Genomic DNA, 25,197 nt, shown 5'->3' on the forward strand with positions numbered 1-25,197 from the left:
ATTTCTCAGATTTTATTAGAGATCTACAATTGTACCTTTACAGGTCACTTAATTAGTACATGTATCTCAAATTTAATTGGGCAAATGAGAATTTTGTCTTTAACAACTTAAATGACTCAAAAATGTATTGCATGTTCAACATGTTCAGGGTAAATTATTTCCTTTATCATGAATTTATTCTAATTTTATGGGAGAATATATTTATAATTATGAAAGTACTAGTAAATCAGTCTACACATAAGTAAAAATTACCTCAACTATTTGAATTACTTTGCAGAATTTATTGCATTGTCTTTATTACTTAACAATCATGTAAAACTTTATTTCATGGCCGTAGGAACGGGGGGGGGGGGGGTGCTCCCAATAATTTTGCCGAAATATAGAATACTAAAGAAAACATAGCTACTAATATGCTTGTGCCCCCTCAATAAAAACGCCTGATGACCTTTTTTTTTTAAGCTTGTCAAGGAATTTTTGGTTGTTAGTGCCCCCCAAAGAAAATGCATGGCTGTCCCCCCTCCCCTAAACTGAAATTTCTTCTTACGGGCCTGTATTTATTGATTTTTTTTTTTAAATGTTTCATTTATTTATAAACCTATTAAGTGTTTCATTTTGAAAAGAAATATTAGAAGATAATCATAATTTCAGAAAGAAGTTGAAATTAAATAATAAAAGAGACCCTAAGAAAAATTGCTTGTTGTCATTGTCAAGCTTGAACAAGTCCTGATTCATATGAAACAGATCCTGATCAATTTAAGCATTTTTTTTTTTAACATATAATGAAAAAAATACTGTTTATCTTATGCAGTTGCCATGGAGAAATTAACTTGCTTATACTCTCAATTTAGTTATAAAACCATATAACAAGCAATAATTTTTTTATTTTAATAAAATTGTTATGCAGAGTCTACATATATTACTTGTATATCTACATATGTAGATTAGAAACTTTCGGTCGGGTTCAGTTTAATTTTGATCGGGTTAGTTAATACATTGTTGAGTCTTTTGATCAGCATGGACATGGTTTGATGGTATGATAATATTTTTACAGTTTCAATTTTTAAACTTTCCAGGAAAGTTTAATTCTTGCATTTTGTACAATGGCTATATATATGCTGTATATTTTCCCATGATTTTTTTTTTGAAATTATATTTTTAAAATTCTGACAAGATTTCTGAGGAAATTTTTAACTGCCTAGGGTGAGATTTATGACAGTCTGAGACATTTTAAACCAAGTCTCTGAATAAATTAGATTTTGTTGACTTGTTTGCATTTATGCATTTATTTTTATTATAGTGTGTTCGGTACCACATAACATGCGAGAATACCTTCTCCGGTATGTTGGAGAGAAGATTAGCAAGAAAAAATCGCGTGAGAAAATGAGAAGTTGACAGAAAAAGATTTTTTTCATTATCGAAAGGGACATGTACAACATCCATAATGGTAAGAAAAGATAATTATTTATAGTCATATTTATTTGTTTCTATAATGTTTCTTTCGATAACTTTTCACTCATATTGAAAAGCCAGCACTTGAGAACCTCTGTACTCAGTACCCTTGAGCAATGAGTAATTTTGTTCATGCCAGCACCTACTACAACATGGGACCTCAGTTTCATTTGAACACCTGTCTCCACATCCTGCAGTGGGATTCGAACCTGTGATGTTAGGATCAACTCCTTTATCTGTGACTCTAAAGCAAACACTTAAACCACTGCGCCATGCAAGCAGCTAGTCATACATGTATTCCTTATGATGTGAGCTAGCATTATGAAAATTACATGTGCTGTAGATCATAGGTTGCTACATAGTTCTTTGTATGTTGCGCTAAAAAAATATGGTGTTCAACTTCATAGGTCTGGGACTAAAAGTTTATGAGGACACTAGACTTTGACCCGTGCGTGCACGGGTTGGCATTGTTATGAATGCATCCATGTGCATATCGGACATTTACAAAATAGATACATCGACACATTCATATATTGTAAGGTACTTTTGAAATAAACAATGAATGTGAATATAATTTTTTTTTTTGCAAAATTGTTGCGTAATCGTGTAGCGCAGAATGGGTTTGACCCCCAGTTAGCTATAAATCAAGTCATGAGTTCGAATTATCACGCTGGAGCTTACATAAATTTCACCTTTCCAAACTTTAATAAAAGAAATTATGGATATTTATTGAAAATATGACAACAACAAAGAGTTGAGCACTGCTGATACATATCAAGCAAAGTAATGAAAATGAAGAAATGTGTTTAGCTGGTATTTTTACACAATTAGTTATTAAACTAAAGGTGTAAAAAATTTTGTAACAATTTTAACTCTGCAGGTCTCAACTTGTTCAAAATATGACCTCATACTATATACTGGTATTTTTACACAATTTAGCAGATGTGAAGCAGAACAGATTATCTTGCAAATACCCCCCCCCCCAAAAAAAAAAAAAACATACTGGTTGTTCAAGAGATCATAATAAAAATTAAGAATATCAAATGTACTTTATATATGATATAAGAAAATGCTCTCATGACTGTCTGTTTTGATAAAAATTAATGTAATATCCTTGAATTAGTAATATTTTGAATCGATTCGATTAAAACAAAAACCTCGGGTTTTTGAATAATTTTGATTCGATTTTTGGAAACAAAATGTTTGCTTCAGTTCTGTTTAAACCTGTTATAGTTACTGAAAATTCGAAATAAATATTAACCAATTTGAAAGTTTTTTTCATCTTTTATGACTCAACAAATGTAATGTGTTTTACTTTTTAGCTCACCTGAGCTGAAAGCTCAAGTGAGCTTTTCTGATCACATTTTGTCTGTCGTCAGTCTGTCTAGCTGTCTGTAAACTTTTCACATTTTCGACTTCCTTCTCCAAAACCACTAAGTCAATTTCAACCAAACTTGGCACAAAGCAATTCCTTATGTGAAGAGGATTCAAAATTGTTAAAATGAGTGACCACGCCCTTTACCAAGGGGAGATAATTAAGAAATATTGAAATTTTTTGGTAAATCTTTAAAAATATTCTTCTCAAGAACTATTTGACCAGGGAAGTTGAAACTTATGTGGAAGCATCCTCAGGTAGTGTAGATTCTAAATTGTTAAAATCATGACCCCCAGGGATAGGGTGGGGCCTCAATGGGGGTTGAAATTTTACATAGTAATATGTAGGGAAAATCTTTAAAAATCTTCTTCTCAAGAACCTTTTGGCCAGGAATATTGAAACTTACGTGGAAGCATTCTCAATTTCCTTTAAATCTTATCATGACCTTTCACGACCCCTGGGGGTACGTTGGGGCCACAATGGGGGAGGGGTATCCATGGGAATATTTATAGGAATTTTTTTTAATGAATTTTCTTTTCCAAAACTACTTGACCAGAGAGGTTTTCTGAAATGTAACCACAACCACAATGGGAGAGGGGGGAACAGAATATTTACTGTAAATTTTACATATGAAAATCTTTGGAGAAAAATCTCAAAGTTAGAATATGTATCAAAAACTTAATATAAAAAGCTAAATTTGTACAGATATTTCTGATCTGTTAAAGCTGTTTGGTTTGGAGTATTTGACCATAGTTGCTCAGTTGAGCGGTGTGGCCCATGGGCCTCTTGTTTATACTAAGTATAAAATATATGGGAAACATGAATTATCATTATCTTAGATAAGCCACGCAAGGGTATCCTAAGTAGGAAAGTAGGAATTGGAAGGTACTTCTTGCTGCAATAATGAAGCCTTTTCCTGGGGGGTGGGGTACAACTCATTTTGGATCATACAATATCATTTCCATTTTTTAATTGAAATCATACAATGTAATCAGGAACATTTTAAAATAAATGTTTCTAATGTTGTTATTCAGAGCATAAATTTTTCCAAAATATTTAGTAAAGTCTGAGTTTACCGCAAACTTTAAAGCTTACTGACCTTTACCGATTTTATTTTGGGACAGCCAATGAGAATTTGGGAGCGGATCTTGAACTGAATATGGGAATTTTTCTTACTTCGTACGTAAATAATGCAGCAAAAATAAAATAAATACCTCATAATCATTTATATATGTGTTTAGTGATAACAAAAACTAATCTACTGCAGTATTAAACATCATTACATCACATGAGAACTGTCATGGCTGCTGAAGAAGACAACTTGTTTTCACGCTGGTGTATTTTTTCTTGTGGCGATTTAATAAAACATAAGTTTGTTTGCTATGATTAAATATAATTCATTCCATCATTGAATAAATATTTTTACGATCTTAATTTTGTCCCACCTCATAGTTTTGAGATTTACTATGCATGGATTAAATTTTACAATCGGTATTTTAGCAGCATTGATAGAATGAACTGTACGGGCCGCAAGGGCTGACTTCAGACTTCCTATCAAGCGTAGTTACCACGACAACCTTTATATATTTAGAAGAACAGGCTGTCCCTTCTATATAAGGTACCGAAGTTCAATAACAACAATTTACATATTTCACCCACTTTTTTTTTTAAAGTTAAAGAAATTTTTGGAGGTGAAGTTATAAATCTCAGCAGTGAAGGTAATAGTAAACATGGCGAACAAATTCAAGTTGCAATCATTTAGACACATTTCAAATTGAAAATATCGGTTATATTGACGTTATTTAATTATTTCGATTTATTTCAAAGTTAAGAAATGAAAATAATGTTATTGTAATTTTTGGCGGAAAAAGAATACCTACTTCACTAAGATGTGATTCTAGCTGGAGTTGTAACCCCCCCCCCCTCCCCCATTTACCCTCAAAAAAGCATAAAAGAAAGGAAGGATAAAATAAAATCGGGTAGTTACATTAATATTGCTCCTACTATCATGAGCTTTTTGCCTCCGTTGAGATGACCAGAGACATAAATAACATATAATAAATGTGTCTTCGAGATGGCAAATGATAACCCACGTGGCCACAATATCACACTTGCATGGATAAACTTAGAAACGATAATACAAATACGTGTAAATTTTCATTGGAAATTTGCTATATATTTTGTTCATATATATTTATGATTTCTTATTAGAGAAAATTATAAAACAACAAATATATATCTACTTAGTACAAATTACTTTTGTCTCCTCTGATTTGAACACCGTGATTTACCGTAGCACTGGTTCTCTGCCCTTGATTCCAGTCGCTGCCGCTAGGAATTTTGGTTTTTCAGGGCGCTTGCGCCCGTTAACCAATGTCAGGGTACCAGTCTAGATTTACCGTGAATGTAATACGCACGCGCAAGATTGTAAAATCCAAAAAATCCAGATGATTTCCGGAATTTTCTGAGGAATTTTCGTTGATTATTAATTAGCGAAGCTTAATAGAGAAAAAATAAAAACAAATTGGTAATCTTCAAGTACCAATGATGTTTAAAATATATAAAACAAACGACAGTACTCCTCCGATTTATCGGTATTAAAGGCCAAAAATTCGAGTCTATTATTTTAATATAGTAGTATAGATACTGTCTTAATATCACCCTCCCATTATCATCTGATCAGTACTATTAAGCAGGAAAACAAATATTTGAAGAGACATACTGTAAAAATAATTTTGTAAGATCTTGGAAAACATGTAATTTTGGAAGTAGATTGACATATAAGTATATAATTTTTTTTTTTGTGGAAAACAGTTGATTAGGGTAGGTGGTCACTGGTGTGATTTTGACCCATTATCTGATTATTTCTCATACTTAACTTAAGTTTTGTTCGAGTATATGTCAGTGTTTGTTATGCTACAACGTTTTCTGGGTAATTTTCTCTATGGAATACCTTTTTACAAGTTTTCTTCTTTTTTTTGGAATTATTTATTGAATTTGCGAAATACATGTGTTCGACTTACAAGATATATGTGTTGGGTTATTTCTAGTTAGAACAATCTAACTTTGTCTCGGAACAAGCCCTCGATCACCACAGTTAGAATATGTCCCATATACTAGCAATGTAGCATATTGGAAAGGATCCGCTCAGAAATGATTTTAAAGAATACAAAAAAAATTGCACTGAAAATAACTATCAAATTAATCATAACAAACCTTTTTGAGATTTTATATGCCTTTTAACCTAAAAAAATAATCCATAGAAATAAGAAAATTCAACTCATTTTCTCAACCTTTTTTCCTCACTTCAAAGGACAAGGTATGGTAACGGCAGAATCTGGCCCCTTATTTGATGTAAAAATCAGAACATAGTTAAAATAGTGATAGTTTGTAGTTAAGAACTAAAAATGATGCTTGTTTTAAAACCAGCACTAATTTTGATTCAAAGCTTACACGGAGACCAGAAGAGGGTGCAGAAGTAGGACAATTTCCTGAATTTTCTCAATTCTATTGGAATATCCTCAAATTTGATATACTTTTCACTTCGGGAAATATATAGCACAAGCTTGCCTATCTGAGATTTTTATACATAAGATGCATCTGATACTAGTATTTATTATATACCCAACAGTGTATCACTCAATTTTACTGTAGATTTTGTACAATCACGTGACGCTGTGATCCGACTTTCCGGATCACCACACTGTGGTTTTCTGAATCCATATCAGCCCTCTCTGAAATTGATGACGTAGTACACAGAAACATGACGTTATTTTTCTTGCGCATCAAAAAGTCCTTTGACAGAATGCTTTGTTTAATGGAAAAATATTAAATAATTAATCTCAGAAGTTTTTAAAACTATATCTTGTTAGTTGTAAGGGGGTATATAATAAATTTATCATTATAACAGTAACTTGATCCGAAGAGCCGTATCACGTCTCGTTGACAGGCGCGGATCATCAGATCAAACTCGACGCTTCGCATCTCGTTTGATCTGATGATCCGCGCCTGTCAACTCGACGTGATACGACTCTTTGGATCAAGTTACTGTTATAATAATATATATATGAAATATATAAATTTGGTAGATAGGCAAGCTTGTGCTCTATGTTTTCTGAAACAAAATGTTCTGTAAAATCGATGAACATTTGCATAAAATGAGAAAATTCGGAAATTGACATATTTTCTGATCTTCCTGTGACCTGTATGTATCACATAACTTAGAACCAATACTCATTTTCTGGCAGGGGTGACAACAGGTTTCTATTTATAAACTGTTGTATCATTCTAAACAACACCCCAAACCAGGGGCCAAAAAGGGGTCTTAGCCTATCTTGTCCTTTACACGCCATGTTGAATTCGGAACTCTCTAGATTGTTCATAGAAAATGCAGTCAGTTCGAATTATCGAACTTGCTTATTTTGATAAATTGCCAATACACGGAACGTAGGACAATATCATTTTAATGATTAGAACATTCTAATCTAGGTTATTGAGATCACAGCAACAATATATAAACAAAATTAAAATTGAAATTATAATTCGCATCATCTCTTTTAAAAAAGAAAATATAAATTCATATTATTTTGTAAAACCAAAAAATATTGGTTTAAATATACTGACAATAAAAAAAAGAGACAATAATTCTCAAATTATGAATAACTTTAAAACATTGAGTGCACCTACAAGCACAGATCCCATGATTTGTAATATAATGCACACACAGGCATGTAAATCAAACATACAGATTTTCACTGATTAGCTAATATACATGTAGAACTAGTTTCAACTAAATACTCGTACAAATACAAAAGAAAAAAATAATTATTTTCCAAGCAAATAAAATGAAGAAATTAAAAGTTTTTGATTTTATTTTGATTTAAAAATTATCAAAGAATATTTAAGTCGAACTTCATGAAAAAGAAAAGCTGAAATCAAAATATTTGTATCAATTTAAATGTCATGCTTGATAAATTTTGGAAATACTGACAGATACACCCTTGCATAACACATATACAGTGGCGCCGCGTTTATCCGGACGCCATTTATCCGGACGCTTCACCATCCGGACGATATTTTTTGGGAACCGATTTTTTCCACGTTAATTTGTCTCATTAATCCGGAAATTCGCGTTCCGTATCTGGACGGTCAATTTCTACTACAAAACATAATAGTTCATTGAAAAATGACTCGTTTATCCGGACGGTAATTTTTCAAGAAACGACATTTTCACACTTATTTTGCATTCGTGTTAATTGTTGTAAAAACATTGGCCATGCAGTCAGTTTGAAGGCGGTTACCTGTGACCTACAAACAATAGCGTCTATAATTAGCATGTGTTTACCCCAATTCAATCACACGTTTATCTTTATTATGAAGCTCAAAGAATTTAGTTGACACTGTGCATTAATTAAATAATAATCCGTTCAAAATCATATTGCTAACCGTATATACATCGGTAAATTCAGGAGAATTTTGGAGAGTTGTAAATAAAATGAAAAATAAATAACGAGCGATTTCGTAATGTTCTTTATCATGACGATTGCGTTGGTTTAAAACACGATGCTCCATTTAATTGAAGAAATATCTCTATTTAATGTACTACCGTTTACAAATGTCCATTTAAGAAATAAGGTATCATTTTTAAACATCTATCGAGATATAAATACGGGTTGGTCATGAGATCAAATTCCATAAAGCCCGAAGGGCTTTATGGTAAATTTGATCTCGTACCAACCCGTATTTATAGCCCGATAGATGTTTTAAAATGATACCTTATTACTTATATTTACATTTGTGACTTATTCATGGTTTATATTTGCCTGATTATAATCTTCAACGCGTAAAACGTTTTATTTTTCAAACCCAACGGCACGTGTTTGATCCTCTGATTGCGCGTCAACCCTTTATGACGTCAATGAGAAATTACGTCGAACGTTTATGACGCGAGGAACCCGTGTTTATATGGATATAGATACGCGTTGCTTTTAATAGTGTTATATAAAAGAAAACATTTGCAAATGTAAATATTACATATAAAACTGGCGTTACGTACAGAAGTTGATTACGTTTTTCAGGGTATTTTTTAATGATCGAAATTCAAACTTAGCGTCTGTAGAAAAAAATGATATTGATAATCATGAAGATCGCTTGTGTTTACGAATGTCTTTTTTAAATACTTTGTTTGAGTTAGTTTGCAGTGTTCAGTTAATTTTATAGTAACCCTGTGTAATGAATATACGGGGGATATACAGGGTTAGTTTATATTTGAACATTTTCAATGATGATGCTGAACAGTTCTGTCATATCATATGAGCTTCAATAATTATAATATATGGCAAAATAAAACAACAGTAGATCAAAATTTGCTCAACCCATGAAGTCACATGCCAAAAAGAAGACGAATTAAAAAAGGAGGTTGCGGCATAGAATTGCCCATCCATTTTTTTTTATTGTGTAAATTACATTTTAATATATTTTTTCATTAATCAATTACTGCTTTTAAAACAATTAACCAAAATATTATTTAAAAGTTTATTTTTTCTTTGCTGTCACATTTGAAACAAGAATGTGCATATATACATGCTTAGAGAGTGCTTTTTGAGATGTGATTCAATTATCCGGACGATTCATTTATCCGGACGATTTTGTTGGGGACAGAGGTGTCCGGATAAACGAGGTGCCACTGTACATGACTAAAATTGTAAATTTTTAGAGACTTTGGATATGCATGGTGTCAAACTTTGTCTCATTTTAATATAAAATGAAAAAATTATAACTGATTAAAGATATTGTGATCTGTATTGTAGCATAAATATTGTGATACCTAATATAGTATATTAGATATAGAATAGTAGACGAAAGTGTATTATCCCAGCCCTTTATATTTGCAGTGCAGTATAAAACAGTTCAATTATATAATAATGAAGTCAAGAGAATATGGACCTGATTATATGTAAATTAATAGATTTTGTTTTCATTTTTGCAGGTGTGTCTGATGGAATTTGTCATTTCATTAATAAATAATGCTGATAAAGATGCAAACTTAGCAATTGTGCCTAAAAAGTGACAGCTTTGACAAAGAAATATATCCATATATAACAGTTACTGGTACTGTATGAATGCAGTGAAAGGATCCAGATGAACAAATGAAGAGATTAAGTACAATGTACATCAATTACTTGGATGAAGAGAATCTGCAACATGGGGTAAGGTATACTAGTATTTGCTGCTTTATTAGTTATAAACTGTAAATAAATTGTTAGCAGAAAATAGACACAAAAGCTTTAATTAAAGCAAATCAGGGGTAAATACTAACTTTTAAAGCATGCAGATACTCAGTGATAGACTGATAGTTTGATAGTATCATAAAAACCAAAAGAACTTCAGTGACTTTGAATTCCTGATAGCCCTAGCTGTTAATGAACTAGTTGCCCATTACAGCCTTTGGCTGCTTATGGAGTCATGAAGTGATTGTTGGGGGAGAAGGAAATGAATTCCCAGTGGAGATGGGTATGAAGGTTAAAAATAGGGCCACAAAGAACCAGGTTATGGTGAGGCAGACTTGCCTCCTTATTACATTTTATTGTAATTATTTAACCTTTCACTCTTTATGAGTGAAATAATTCTCGAATGGACATAAAACAACACTCAATCAATCGGTCACACTTCACTCGCTGTTCACAGCACTTGTTGCTCTGTACTGGGCACTACTGGCTCACTTAAGCAGGTTAAGTTCAGTTTGGTGTTTACTAGTCATTCCAATGATAAATAAGTCTGAAGAACATTTTTTGTGAGTCGACTGCACATCAGTGCAACACCTAGGGATCAATTTACCTGGCATCTGTCTGTCTGTCCATCTGTCACACCTTATATCTCAGGAATTGTAAGAGGTTTAATTGTTTTTGATATTTGGTTAATATTTTGCTTGGCACTCTGACTTTTTTTAAATACCATGGTTGCCAATCTTGTGACCCTTGAACTTACCTTTGACCTACTTATAAAAAAGTTTAAAGTGCCAATATTCAGCATATTTTTGATAATTTAAAAGAGGTAAGTCTATGCTATTAATAGCATGTGCACAATTTATCATAAATTATAATGAAAAATACCAGCATTATAGTTCACTTGACTTTGACCTTTGTTTTACTTTTCAAAAAATATTTTGAATGGTTAATTTAACTTAAATGTTTTGATTTTCTAGAAGTAGTGTTTTGATAATTAGCATTGATGAGCTCATGACACTCTACTTTGAAACTTTTTGATATCCAGTTATCACACAAACTAAAACTTAAATCCTATGAAAACAAATCGGGATCAGTATACCACAATGGGTGGTAATGTAGACTGACAATTGCAGTAAAGACAGCCTGAAATCTCTTTAGAAAAAAACTGTTGAAAAGATTATTGACCATTATATGGTGACATCTCTATTTTAGTGAAAAATTCTTAAACAGGATGTAAAACGACATACAATTAAACAATCAATCCAACTACTGAGTGAGCTTTCTCGCTTGTGAACTACCAATTATGTCCAATTGGAAGTAATATTTGAATGTTTTAAAATGTGATTGTACATTGTAGGAAATAATGTTCCTATAGAAAAGTCAAAGAATGTATACATGTGAGATTCTGAAGTAGCCATACATGATGAGTAGGAATTTGAAGTGAATTATGGGAAAAGGTATGTAATCCATTAGTTTGCTTTAAAGTTAGTGATTTTAAATCTGAACACACTGTAAAAGGAATTTTTCCGCCATATTCCTTTATTCACGCTATATTGTAGGGTCCCTATATAAGCCACTCACTTAGTCACTGTTCAGTGTAATCTGTTGTCACCTGTCTGTATAGACAGACTGACGTATGCTACATAGCTCTGGGTAGCAACAAAAAATTACTGTGTACTTCTTTCACGGCAGGAGAGAAAGATGCCAATGAAACTTACAACAGTCGCACAGGTCAGTGCAGTATACAAACTACACAAGTACACGTAACTGCAATAAAATAAATAAACAAAGGCAATGCAAGATAACCAGCATGAGCATGTGTCACCATTCCACTCCGATACCTGTGACAATAAAGCAGTCAGGTGTAACAAATGCGAAGAGTATACCCTGGTGCTGATATAGTAGATGATATTTAATCGAATATGGTGTATGCCTATTTATGAGATGTGGTCAGCTTTAATTGATTGTTTTTCTCTGACTATATGTACCATAGGTCATAGTCATTTATGGTATATACAGTGGCGCCATTTTTATCCGAACACTTCACCTTCCAGATGCTATTTTTCGGGAATAGATTTTTTTCCATGTCATTCTGTCTCATTAATCCAGAAATTCGTGTTCCACATCCGAACGGTAGATTTCTACTACAAAACGTAATAGTTCATTGAAAAATGACTCGTTTATCCGGATGGTAATTTTTCAAGAAATGACTTTTTCATACTTATCTTCAGGGGTTGAAATTTTCCTGGAAATCTCACTAGCCCAGGGGCTACTGATTAGGAAAAAATTACTAGCCCAAATAAGAAACACTTCAAAATTAATCAATATTATTTTTAACAAACTTAAGCCAAAGAGGCGTCCGGATAAACAAGGCACCACTGTATATATCTATAATACATGCATATAAATGTACTTGCTATTAACAGTGAGTACAGTAAAATTTTCCCATTAAGTATATTAATTTTTTCTATGTGGTTTACTTTATGCCCAATTATCAGCAGTTTCCATAATTGCCATATTTAAGTATAAGAACTAGGTTGCTATAGCAGACAAAAGGTAAATATAAAAAATCTAAAGTGCAAGGTACTTTATCACTGATTGAATGTTAATTAGGGCCTGCATGAAATGTTAAAGCTATATAGGATTCACATTGTCCATCTTTATATGTCTTTCAGCCAGCAATTAACACTTCAGTTGTGACACAATAAACAAGTTTTAGTTTATGCAGTGTAATACTATACAGGGTATTGATGCATACAGTAAATGAGATCATTAGAATGGTGTATTATATACTGTATATACTTGATATCAACAATTTTTCTCAGTGGTCTACTTTATGCCCAATTATAAGTGGTCTCCTCAATGGCCATATTTAAGTATAACATATGTATAAGTACAGGTTGCTATAGCAGACAAAGGTAAATATAAAAATCTAAGTGCAAGGTACTTTATCACTGATTGAATGTTAATTAGGGCCTGCATGAAATGATAAAGCTCTATAGGATTCACATATTGTCCATCTTTATGTCTTTCAGTCCAGCAACACTTCAGTTGTGACACAATAAATAAGTTTTAATTTGATATGCAGTATAATATAATACAGGGTATTGATGCATATAGTGAATAAGATCATTAGAATGGTATATTTATATACTGTATATATATACTTGATATCAAAGGTTAATTCAATTTACTCAATTTTTCTCACTGGTCTACTTTATGCCTAATTATAAGTGGTCTCCTCAATGGCCATATTTAAGTACATGTATAAGTATAGGTTACCATTGAAGACAAAAGGCATATACAAAACTCTAAAGACCATGATACTTTGATACTGACTGAATGCTGATCTGGACCCTTGAAAAGCACTTAGTCTTTGTCTTATTTATATGACAATGTGTGGTTTGATATAAGTTAACTGAATTACCTAGGTAACCATGGTAACATATTTCTATCTGTTTTTGGATGTTTTTGCATAAGCAAGGGCTTGGGTCATGCATAAACTTTTCACATTTTTCAACTTCTTCTCAAGAACTACTGGACAAGTTTAAACCAAACTTGTCACAAAGTATCTTTGGAATAAGCATGATAAGGATGGCAATGATTAACTGGTTTATTAACTATTAAGAAAGATCATAACCAGTTAAAATTTTCATAACCAGTTTTGTAACCAGTTACAATTTACATACTAACCACTTAGTAGATACAGTAGCTGCAACGTTATTGTTGACAACTTACACGAACGATCACGTTAGACGAACGATTCCGCACGATTCACACACGATAAAATCTGTTACACGAACGATCCTTCACACACACGATTCTACACGTTACACAATCTTACATGATTGCTAACGTAAACTCACGATTCTTAACGCAAAATAGTTCAAATTCTTTAGGAATGGATATTTTCAAAAAGAAATAAGGCTTAATACTTATCTTAGATTTCAAATAATGATTGATTTTATTTCATCGACTTTGAAAAATGAAAAAAAAAAAAAAAATAGAAATGGATATTTCTGGAACTAAATACATGTAAGATTTATGAATTATTTTAGATTACAAAAAATTATTCATGTAATTCTCTGACTTTAGAAAACTGATTGTTTTTTTCTCGTTCTATCAGAAGATGTACATGTAGGTGGACCGTGAGTTTTGATTGAATTGGATTTCATAATATGCAGAAAGGGATAAGTTTGAAAAAAATGGCATGAAAATGAATTAAATTATAAGTTATATCCACATTTCAATTTGTGAATCTCTAAAATCAACAATTATTTTACAAATCATTTATTTGCAGAAATTAAAAAAAATAATCAAAAGTAACCTCCAGAGATAACACTGATAAACGAAACCCCGAGAATCATGTCGTGTAAATGTACATTCACCGACTGAATACTTATGTAAGCATTGAGAATTATTTATTTGTAAAAATGTTTATTTTTGATCTATTGATTTTAAAAATATCTTGACCATAATTAGCAATAAATATAATTAACATCAGAGAAAAAAATCAAACATCTAAGTACGGTTTATCAGAAAAAAAATCATGCTATTTGACGAGAACACAATATTGTACGACTTACTATATTGTTTATTTCCAAGCGATAATTAGTTCATTCTGTTTTCAATTATGTAAATCGCGCTTCATTTCTTTTTAATTTGGATTGTAAAAAAAACCATACAAGTGAAATGCTTGTATAACAAAAACATTCCAATAAAAACTTACAAAACAAAATTTACACGTTTCTTAACGCACGATCACGCACGATTAAAACCGCAAACGATTGAGTCTGATACACGCACGATCTCGCACGTTACACGAACGATCACGCATGTTACACGAACGATTCTACATGATTCTTTTGTCAACAATAATGTTGCAGCCACTGGCAATCGAATACAGAATTGCAAATCGGTTAACCGCAAAATGTTCCGACCAATTAATCGGTTAATCGTATCAAACTACACAATGTCATTTTCTTGACTTTTTTCAAGTACCTCTATTCCTATGCACAAGAAGTCTTTAAAAAAGTTGTTAGAGGTCAAAATCATTCTATTTGTCTTTCTTGATCATAAAACTACGTGCATATTTTTTTTCAATAGACAAGAAAAAATTCAGAAAACCATGAACCATGCCTGATATATCGTGGATAATTTTCATGAGCGGATGTCACACAAGTTCATTCTTCATTATCACCATAATCAAAACTAAGTCTAAATTGTATCACTTAAGGGGAAGAAGGACCTTGAGCTCAAAAAAATCCTTGTCATTCAATTTTTTTCATATTTTGTATATTTCTAATTTAGTATGTCCCACATATCTTAAAGCAGTTATATCAGTAGGTTTCTGACCTTATTTTAGAGATATTGATTGACAAATACTATGCCCTGCAGTATCTAAGTGGAGTTTTAATTCTTCATGTTTCCGGGCCCAATACTCTGTCCATAATGGGATTTTTTAAGCATATATAAAAAAATATGCAAGTGGACAAGTATCTCTTAAAATATTTCAGAGTATGAATAGGTTTAAAATTCGAAAAAGCAATTTTATCCTGTCACACCGCATCTGGATAGGGAAAATTACGTACTTTTTGAGACAACTTAAGCAACAAAAAAAACGTAATTTACAAAAAATTCTATCATTCAATATTTTTAAATTTATGTTGAAATGCAAGTCCTTCAAATTATTGGTTAACTTTAAAAATTTTGAATGGTGAAGCTGACCTCAATATTGCACAGGACATCATTACAGAGGACATAAGCATGACAAAACGTGTCATATTTACATTTCTTGAGTACGGGAAAAACCAACTATGACGTCACATGTAAGCTAAATAAGCGAAATAAGATATGCCTACATAAGATTTCTGTCATCAGCCATGCAATCATAATTTTTATGTTCCCCGTTTCTCAAAATATTTCATCACATACTGATTATGACCTGATTTTACATAATAATACCGCCCCTGTATTCACCGAGTATGATCTTGCTGTACTGATAGATTGTGTATGACGTCACCGACTTATGGACGCGCAGTTTAGGGAAACAGAGGAGTGGATCAATCTTTTTCATAATTTGTTAATGTTTACATGAATGTTAAAACTTTTTACTTTTTTATATAAGATGGCAATTTAAGTTAAAAAAAAAAATGTCAAAAAATTATACAAGAACTGATGCTTTACACGTTTTGGACTTATATAAACGGAGATTATGACGTAGATAAAAAGAGTCATGTGACCATGTGTCCTTCATCCCCTTAATTTACAATGTTTGTATTATAATCTAATGTGATAGATAACTGCAAAAGATACACACACACCAATTCATGGTGCTCAATGATGATTATTATCATTAAAGAATTAGAGGACAGTCGGGGTAACGACATGATGTTTTAACAGTAATTAACATATCTCAGACTGACCAATTACCCCACAATTTTAATCTGGAGAGCCATAATGACCTCCCAATCAGCCTAAATAAATAAATGAAAACGCTAAATTAAATGATTAGGTAGGAATTTCTATTTTGAAAATGAATTTTAGTACATTGCCTTCAGTTTTACATATATTATAATTTTTTTACGACTAATCGATTGCAGATTTTCTAACCGATTGCCATCGTTCCAACCGAGTAATCAGTTAACCGGTTAGAAATTGCCATCCCTAGTAAATAGTTTTTGTCAATGAGTATTTGTATTTACTTTTTCAATAATATTTTCATTTTTTGAAATAAAACTTGTAACATGTTTCAAACTGAAATGTGACAATCAAGCAGTTACCATATCTTGCCGAATATAATATGCATTGGTTTAAATATGCACCCCCTTTTTCAGCCTGATAACTTGGGGAAAATTGCAGCTCGGTTGTAAAGATTATTTGCTACAAAATCTTATTTCGTACAGGGCACAAGTTATTTAAACATTAAGATTTTAACAGACTTGAAATTTCTTTGACAATAACTTAAAGATAAGTCACTTAACATATGTGTTGTAATCAACACACACCCAAAGCTTAAAAAAATGAAGAACGAAGGTTATAAATCGACCTCTCAAATATGAAACAGGGCTCTCAATTGTCTATAATTGGGGCCGTTCAAGGGCCCCACTCCCAATTCAAAAAAAGGTGCCTTTTTTCCCAATAAATGTGTTAATTTTCCCAATAGTAATTTCTCCCAAAAATTAAAGAAAATATAGCTGGATATATACCGGTAATAACTTAACTTGCTATTCATATTCCTCTGTTTTATAAAACAAATTTAGTTGATAACGAAGACCGGAAACCCAATATATATGATTTTAAAGTACGTATAATGGTTATTCTAAAATTTCCTAAAAGGTCTTTATTTTCCCAATCTTCCCAAAAAGCAGTGTGAAAATGAAAACAATTATATGTACAGCAAATAAGAAGTGCCCTATCTTGTCAAAAATGTGATTGGAATAGATAGACCATTTCTTTATCCAGGTGAATATCATTACCGCTACATTTTCAAAATGGTAATTATTTACCGCTACATACTCATTACCGCTGCAAAAAATGTACACATTACCACTACATTTAAAAGTTTACATTACGAATACATTGCCTCTTTCATTAGCCAATGGATTATGCATGTACAGATTGATACAAAGTACATGTACAACATATCCAAGCATTAGACCTTTTTCCACTGCTCACCATGGGAGACGAAAGTAGGGCTTAACAGGGTGGCTTTTTCTCACTTTTTTATTAGTCCCCTACCGGTGAAACCAGGGAATTATAGGTTTCCTCTGAGTCTGTCCATCTGTCTGTCTGTCCCTCTTTCAGTCTGTCCCATTTGTTTTCCGCACTTTTTTCTAAACGCTTGCAGATATTGAGCTGAGTTTTGGTATGTAAGTGTATCTTGATGAGTTACAGTTCAAGTTTGCATTTTGTTATGCTTCTTAATCAATGATTTTTAATGGAATTGTGGCAATTCAATTTTTAGTGGGAACCAGATTACACTTGCCGGTAGGGGACTAGTATTGCTAATGCAATACTCTCAAAATGCTTGTTTAATCTTAATTATAGTAGGTATTTAAGTATGCAAGTACAATACTGTACATATAAATGCTTGTTCAAAATAAAGTTTTTCTCGTAATTTCAGCCCAATGCAACAGAAACTAAAAATTCAAGAACCTATTGGTAATTAATCTGATGTTTTTTAAATAGATTGATCGAAAGTACATGCAATATAATTCATACTATATAAAGGTGCAGTGTTTAATTGATTTGTTACAAAAAAGAGCAATGACCATATCACCAATGCTAATGTAGTGGTAAATATTTTTAATATTCAATAAGTTCCACATTTTTTTTTCACAGTGAAATGGTAAAAAAGAAACTGCTAGCGCTACTGTGCAGACTACCATCAATCAACATGATCAACATAATCAAGTAATCCTTCTGAGTAAGTGACCTGTAGTATTATCTGTTTTCACCTAGGCCAATATGAGAAGGATGAAAGTTATTATACTCAATACACAAGTTTGGAGATTGTAGCTCTTCAACAAGAGAAACACAAAAAGAAGCCATATCCGCATGAAAGTGGCAGAGATTGTTGATAAAGTATACACAATCATGATTAAATAAATGTCAAAATGATGGCTTAATTAGGGCCTTTTAAAATGTAATTAATATTAAAGAAAGATTATACATGCATATTATGTCAAGCAATGATGATTTTGGTGATCATATTGAGCTATACTTTAGTAATACAGGTTTTTGGATGCTTGAGTCTCTGATTGACAATATATATGTAGTTTTTGGAGACCAGGTCTTCCAATAATCTGTCAGAATTCCCATGGGTACCAATTGCAACTTGTTGTTAGGCTAGCAGACCTCTTTTTATATTCATATGAAGCAGAATTTATTCAAAATCTTACACATGAGAAGAAGAAAACACTTGCTGTGGTCTTGAACTCGACAGTGAGATATATCGATGATATATTATCAATTAACAACAGTTATTTCCATTCATATGTTAACTATATATATTATACCCCAGTGAGCTTGAAATAAAAGATACCACAGAGTCTGACACATCTGTTTCATGTTTGGATATTATTTATTTCCATCCCTAATTAAAATTTTATAAATTAATTATGTACATGTAATATTAAATGCATGTTTCTTGGAAAGTAATGTTTTAAGTGTTTCCTTACTACTATTAAGGATTTTCATGGTATATCAGATTCTTGTTTATTATCCTTTTCTAAGTGTTACTTTTCTCTAAGCAGTAAACAGGCAGTTGTATCACTAATGATAGGTGGAGACACATATGAAGTTACCTACAGTTACAGCCAAGGTTTAATGAAGAATCATCTGGAGTCTGGCAGTGAGAGTGACAGTCGGCAGTGGATACTCACTCCTCTAAGGCACCTGATCCCACCTCGGATGTTTTTGAGGTAGAGGTTGCACTGCTCAAATCATAATTTGAATGGACTTTTGAGCTTAAATACTATTCATTGTCTCCATATTTCGTTTTATAAAATCTAGTTTTAATTAGGATGATTGAAAACAAATGAATCATCAATCCCTTTGAGAGAAGACACTTCCTAGATTGTACAAATTTATTCTAAAAAAAAATAGTGGAATCTTTAAAATTATTACGAGGGGAAAGAGTCAGTGTTTCATTTAGAATCCTGACGTGCAGTGATCAGATGCCTATATATTAGAGATCCATTTTTCTTTCTTCGTATTATTATAAGATTTTTCCAGTGTGTTTTTTTTCCCAGATATTCTTGGTATTTATTATTTAAATTTTGAGCTGATTAGTGCATCCAAATAAACAGTTATAGACCAGTATATTGAACATGTCCTACTAGCAGGTTTATGAAATATATGGAGATAACAAACAGTATTAAAGCTCAAAAGTTCGTTCAAACAATACAATTCAGGAGCAGAACAATACGGACCTCTAAAACATCAGAGGTGGGATCAGGTGCCATGGAGGAGTGACCATCCCCTGCTGACCAGTCACACGCCCGGTGTGCTTCCTGTCATGATCCGGGAAAAATTAGAAAAATCTGTATGCAATTCAGTGTGTAAATAATGGCCTGGAAATAAGATTTAAAACGTCAATCAGCACTTGACTTAATGATAGATTGTATTTTCTGACAAGCATCAAGGTCATTGTATCGACCATATAACTATTGTAATGATGACTTTAAACAAGACTGATGATATTCTTGTTTCATCAACTTGTTTGTCAATAACTTACTTTGTTTTAGAAATTGTTCATAGGTAGAGCATGCTCTTGCGTATCGAATCAACAGAGAGATATGAACCCGGTATGCAGGTGATGAGGGTATATTGCTGCATAAGTAAGGGAAGTTAATGATTGAAAAGTTAGTCATAAAGGTTTGTTGTTAGGTATTAACCTCTTTTTATAGAAAATTATCAAAATATGAAACAGATGTGTCAGACTCCAGGGATAGACTTTAACTTTCATATTCACTTGTCCTTTGGGACAACAAATTTTGACTTGTCCAAATGCAAAACTTGGTTGCCCAAACCTTAGAAAGAAGAAAATACGGGTAATTTAATTTATGTGCAATAAAGTACTTTCTATTGGCAAGTTAACTGCCAAGAAAAAATGTTGATGTGTCAGTTATCCTACAATTGTAAATTCTGTACATGTATACCACTGTCCTTTCATTTATCCTGAAAACTTGCACTGCCATGCAGCAGTATATATTTTCTTTAAAATAAAATTCATATTTTAAATATATATATATTATTTTGATTTTTTTCTCTGGAAAACTGAGGCCACACTAAAGGAAAACAGTTGTTATGTTTTGAAACATACATATCCTGATCAGAATACATTGTTTGCCGAGAATAACTGGTGTTCTCTGAGTGAAAAAACAAACTATTCTTGTTTAAGAAACTATTTTTGATATGTTCTTGGCAGAAAGTGTTATTGTTTTGTTTAAAATTAATGCAAGATATGAAAAAAAAAAAATAAAAGTTTTTATCTGAAATATTCACTTGCCCAATCGGACAAGTACATTGGCATTTTCACTTGCCTTAACTGGGAATTAACTTGCCCCGGGCAATCGGACAACGGTTAATGTCGATCCCTGGACTCTGTGGTATCTTTAAATTATCAAGCTCATTGGGATAATTGTGTTGAAATATGAATGGAAATAATTAATACCGTAAAGTCACGTGTATCGGACGCACTTTTTTTTTCAGAAAAATTGTTCGAAAGTGTGGGTGCGTGCATTACATAGGAACTAAATTCAACCCCTTTTTCTGGACATTTTTTCTTAACTCTTATGAGTGATTTTCACTGTTACCACATTGTAAGTTTATTACATATTATTCCCCAATTCTTGAATGATAGTCACGTATGACAGATCGCTGATAAATAAATCAACAAACAGAAATATAAAAAGATATTTCCATTAAAATATTATTCAAAATTAAATATATATATATGTATATTTAAAATAAATTATTGCAGCCCCGAGGACCGGGCTGCTCTATACATATAAGTTTAAGTGTTCGTATATGGGGATTGAGGTGGGAGAAGTTATTCAGAATTAAAGGTTTTTTAAACATTAAAAACATTGTTTATCAGAATGTTCTTTCCCTTTATAAATTACGAGATACACAATATATTTACTTCCATAAAGTGAATCTATAAAATATATATGTTTTTCATATTTAATACATAAAGTTGCTTATCATTTACTATCGAAAAAACGACAGGTCCCTTTTTTTAGAACATCGAATTTTACTTATCGCATAAAAACGTAAAAACGTATTTTACACAGTTCGTGTTTTATATTCTTAAAGTGAAAGACATTTTTGAAAATAGGTGATGCATGTGTCTGGTTTCAATTTATATTTTATGCAGCCAACATTTACTTGAGGAATTGATAAAGTTTAAAAGGGTATCGTTTTTTGTTCGAATTTCGTCCGACTATAAGTTTTCAAAATATTCTCGACTATCGTCTCCATCATTTAGATGCATGCCTTTGTCACACATATCGAAGCGGTTTGATGATCAAGACTCATTTCCATTGTTTACTTTATTAATTTCCCGGGCAACAATTGATGGTTACATCAATGTTTTCTTGTCTTTTTCTAACTTGGATATCATCACTACCAAATTTAACTCCTCTCGACCCTAATGTAGGTCATATTTATTTATATAACAATTTCCAGCCATTTGGTTTTGAAACAACTGCCATTTTAAACAATACACTTGTAATCAGTAAAGTTTATTTAATGATAAATATTTTACACACCTTTTTAGTTACCTGGTATCACTTGTATACATAAGTGTGACATTAATTACGCTTGGGATGATTTGTTTACGTAAACACAGACACCTGCTTGGAATGCATTTTCAGCACAATATTGTAAAATGCTTAGGGTTATAGGGAAAAAAAAATACAGGACTTAATTTTTAATTTATACCAATCAAATAACAATTAAAATACAGACTATACTTAAATACTTATAAATAAAGCTTATATGTAAACTGAATTTTCCAAGAAAATTAGAAGTTGTATCCTACTTTCGTTTTTGAAATAATATGAATATTTTAACTTTTTAAACTTTTTCTTTGGAATAGTTGTGCTGTGAAAATAAGAGATACATCCGCATTTTTGGGGTAGCGTTTTATCCATAGGAACTGCATTTCTCTCAGGATTTTCCCCCCAAATTTGGGGGTGTGTCTATTACAAGACTACGGCCTTTACACCTGACAATATGGTACTTCGTCAATATATCTAAATGTTAAAGGCGACAGCATGTATTTTCTTCTTCTCATGTATAAGATTTTAAATAAATTCTGCTTTGTATGAATACAAAAATAGGTTTGATAATAACGGAGCACAATTGGTACCTATGGAAATTCCAAGAGATTTTTGGAAGACCTTGTCTCTAAAAACCACATAGATATTGTCAGTCAGAAACTCAAGAATCTTTTTAATATCAACTTCAGAGTACTTGTGTGTACAATCAGTGTTTTTTACAAATAATTTTGCAAATGACAAGATAATTTAGTTTTTGAGTTCCACTTTTAATGAAAAAGCAGCTGTCAATAAACAAATCTCTCGTCCATACAAAAAAACAAAAAAGCATACCAAGGGTGATAATCTCAAAACTTAAGCATTGATCTGTTCGAAATAATTTTTTTTATTGACATACGTTTAAGGATAAACAACAATACTTGAAATCACGATTACTTAAATTAGCGGAACTCTTTCACGGAGGTAGGAAACGTCTGTTGGATGGGGGCAGTGTACTATTGAATGCAATGCATGATCGATCATTGTGGAATTTATAAGGACTGATAAGAAAGAAATCCTAGAGAAATATCTTGCTAAACATGCACTGAACCAGCCTAATAAATTTTTGAGAGGAGCTAATCATGTATGTTGCATTTTTTACGATACTTTTTACTAAGCGGACTTTTCTTATTAAATTCTAAATGAAAATCGTTACTTTTGAAAGTTGATAAAATACTCTAAACTTTCCTTACTTGACAAATCTACTATTTGGAGTTCAACTCTTGGCAATACATTGTAGTTTCAGCATAATGATTGTTCGAATCATTCCATTGTCACCACTGTAATGTTATGCCCCAGAAATCTTGTGAGATTTAGAGCTTCCTTGACTCCCATGCTAATTAAAGAGCGGTTGTAAGTTAGATAATTGTGAGATACTCGCAATACTACGTATTGCAAAATACTGGTACTTTTAATTCAATTCACATGTGCTCACCTTTAAAATGCATTCACAATTCTTTATAAAGTTGGTGACATTATGTATGAAAATATAAAGTCTAGTCACATATTTAAAGTATGCTTGTGGTACATGTATGCATTTTTTTTTTCTTGAACAGTAAAGGAAGGGATGAGAGAGTTCATTGAGTGCCATAAACTTTCATTTGTATGTTATTTTTTAGAGATGGAGTAGTACACAAGCACAATTTTTTAAAGAAAGAAAAGTCAATGGAATGAAGAAAAGGTGAAGTGAATTGTCACTCATTATATTTTAAATTTAATGTGGACATGGTCATTATTTTAGTTATGTCATAACCTTCTTATCAATTTTAAGCAGTGCAGATAGATGCATTTCTTATTGCTTTGAATAGAATAAATTATGAAAAAAGTTTGTATATGTTTTTTGATATAGAATTTATATTAAAAAAAAAATTATCAATTACTGCAGTTTTGAATTTCAGTACACTAGAAATTTTTCTGCCCTGCCATGAATATGGCTGGGGCATATAGAGTTTGTCATGTCCGTCTTCCGTCCTTTCAACCTTCTGTCTGTCCTTCCATTCTGCTTTGCTTTTAGCTCAGTTCAAAACTAAGTTTCAAAGAAACTATTCAAGATATTTTTATCAATCTTCATATGCTGATACATATTGAAAAGAGGTATTCAATTTCATCAACGTACCTTGACCTTTCCTTTAACTTTGACCTCACTTTTCTTAAATTAGTGTTTAGCTCAGTTTTAAAGAAACCATTCAAGATAGTGTAATCAAACTTCATATGCTGATACATACTGAATCAACATTTTTTTACCTTGACCTTTCCTTTGACCTTGACCGTACTTATCTTAAATAAGTGTTTAGCTCAGTTTTAAAGAAACCATTCAGGATAGCGTAATCAAACTTCATTTGCTGATACATACTGATGAGAGCTATTCAACTGCATCAACATTTTTTGATCTTGATTTTTCCTTTGACCTTCACCTCACTTTTTCTAAATTAGTGTCAAACTTCATATTCTGATACAGACTGATGTAAGGTATTTGACTGTATCAACATTTTTGACCTTGACATTTCATTTGACCTTGACTTCATTTTTCTTGAAATGGTGATTAGCTCAGTGTTAATTAAACGGTTTCCATTCAAAATATTTTTATCAAACTTATTTTGCTTATGCGTATTAGTGAGAACTATTCAACTGCATTAAAAATGTATGACCTTGAACTTTCCTGTGACCTGGACCTCACTTTTCTTAAATTTGCATTTTGCTTAGTTTTAAAGAAACCATTAAATATAATTTTATGTGAGCTTATGCACTTAACAGAATTTGGTGGGAATTTATCATCTATATCCAACTTTTTCGATTTCAATGTTAAAGAAACTATTTTAAG

General features: G+C 31.9%; 2 long non-coding RNA genes across 2 annotated transcripts in view; both read left to right on the forward strand.

Annotated features, from left to right (window-relative positions):
• Positions 1-25,197, forward strand: part of LOC133180244 (uncharacterized) — a 31,665-nt gene that overhangs the window by 2,940 nt on the left and 3,528 nt on the right. The window lies entirely within an intron of this gene.
• Positions 925-25,197, forward strand: LOC133180243 (uncharacterized). The gene is made up of 6 exons (XR_009720296.1): positions 925-1,031; positions 1,298-1,444; positions 9,813-10,032; positions 11,408-11,507; positions 18,394-18,478; positions 23,996-25,197. It is a non-coding gene; the product is annotated as an uncharacterized LOC133180243 (long non-coding RNA).

The sequence above is a fragment of the Saccostrea echinata genome, unplaced genomic scaffold (genome assembly GCF_033153115.1).
Source record: "Saccostrea echinata isolate AGI-Se365-2 ecotype Australia unplaced genomic scaffold, CSIRO_AGI_Sech_v1 ptg000006l, whole genome shotgun sequence".
Taxonomy (NCBI): domain Eukaryota; kingdom Metazoa; phylum Mollusca; class Bivalvia; order Ostreida; family Ostreidae; genus Saccostrea; species Saccostrea echinata.